This window comes from Megalobrama amblycephala, linkage group LG11, assembly GCF_018812025.1.
Source record: "Megalobrama amblycephala isolate DHTTF-2021 linkage group LG11, ASM1881202v1, whole genome shotgun sequence".
Lineage (NCBI taxonomy): Eukaryota > Metazoa > Chordata > Actinopteri > Cypriniformes > Xenocyprididae > Megalobrama > Megalobrama amblycephala.
In genome coordinates, this window is record NC_063054.1 from 15,024,092 (window position 1) to 15,025,437 (window position 1,346).

Genomic DNA, 1,346 nt, shown 5'->3' on the forward strand with positions numbered 1-1,346 from the left:
AGGTGTTTGCCAGGCTGGACCAGTCTCTTGATGGTCCAGACCCACCCATGCCCCCCTGGAGCTGGATCTGTGAAGGTAATTTCATAGATTAGATTTATGATTGGCCATAGTAATTATTATAATTTTCCCTGGTCAATTATGTTAAATACATGTAACAATAACTGTGACTCAGTATGACTATCTTGCCAAATAGTTCACCTGTGTGCTTACAACTGTATAAGCTAGCAAGTTTAACCTATGGGTGCCGGAACCGCTTCTGCCCGAAGAGCGTTTTAGAAACTTGGAAACCTAAATTGGTAAAGGTGACGTTTGATACCACAATGCAGCGTTATGCAACACTGCCCTCTTCTGGACAACTGTGCATGCACTACTGCATAACTGCTATACATTAAAAGGGGTCAAGTTCTAAAATAATTTTACATGTTAGTTAATTGAAATAAAGATTATATGAAATATAAATATTGGATCTGCCTGATTCTGATCTTCTCTGATGAGTTTTCATCTTTGCCCAACACTTTGTCCTCTATAATGGACCTGGAGAGGCCTACATCCCACAGTATTTCATACCCACTGTGAAATTTGGTGGAAGACTGGTGATGATCTGGGGATTCTTCAGTAAGGCTGGAATGAGGCAGAAGGACGTGTGACTCAAGCCACACACAAGGTTATCCTGGAAGAAAAATTGCTTCCTTTTGCTCTGACAGTGTTCCCCAACTCAAAGGATTGTTTTTCCTTGCAGGACAAATGCAGCTCCATGCCACAAAGCCAGGCCAATATATGTGGATGGAGAGCCACCAGATCAAACTTGGTTTCAATGGAGCTATGATCAACTTAAGCTTACGATGCTTTTGGGAAACGCTGCCCTGGATTGTGATCAAGAGGAAGATAGAAGGTCACAAGCCATCAAACAGCCGAGCTGCTTGAATTTTTGCGTCAGGAGTGGCACACCCAACAGCAATATAAAAAGCTGGTAGACAGCATGCCAAGACACATGAAAGCTGAGATTGGAAATCAGGAATTAGGCTATTCCACCAAATATTGATTTTACTCAAACACATACAAACCCATAGAAACTGCCAATTTTGCAGTGGACTCTTAATTTTTCCATAACTGTGTGTGTGTGTGTGTGTGTGTGTGTGTGTGTGTGTGTGTGTGTCTGTGTGTACAGTATTATTGACCCTGTTGTATTAGACTTAAGATTCAGATATTAGATTCAGTTGCTGACGTTCACATTTAATATTTTTGTGTCAAAAAATGATAAAAAAAAATCTTTCTCTTTCACTTTCACTTTTCTCAAGTGCCACGGACATCTTAAAAGAAGCTCTGCTCTATTTTCTTGGGAAGTT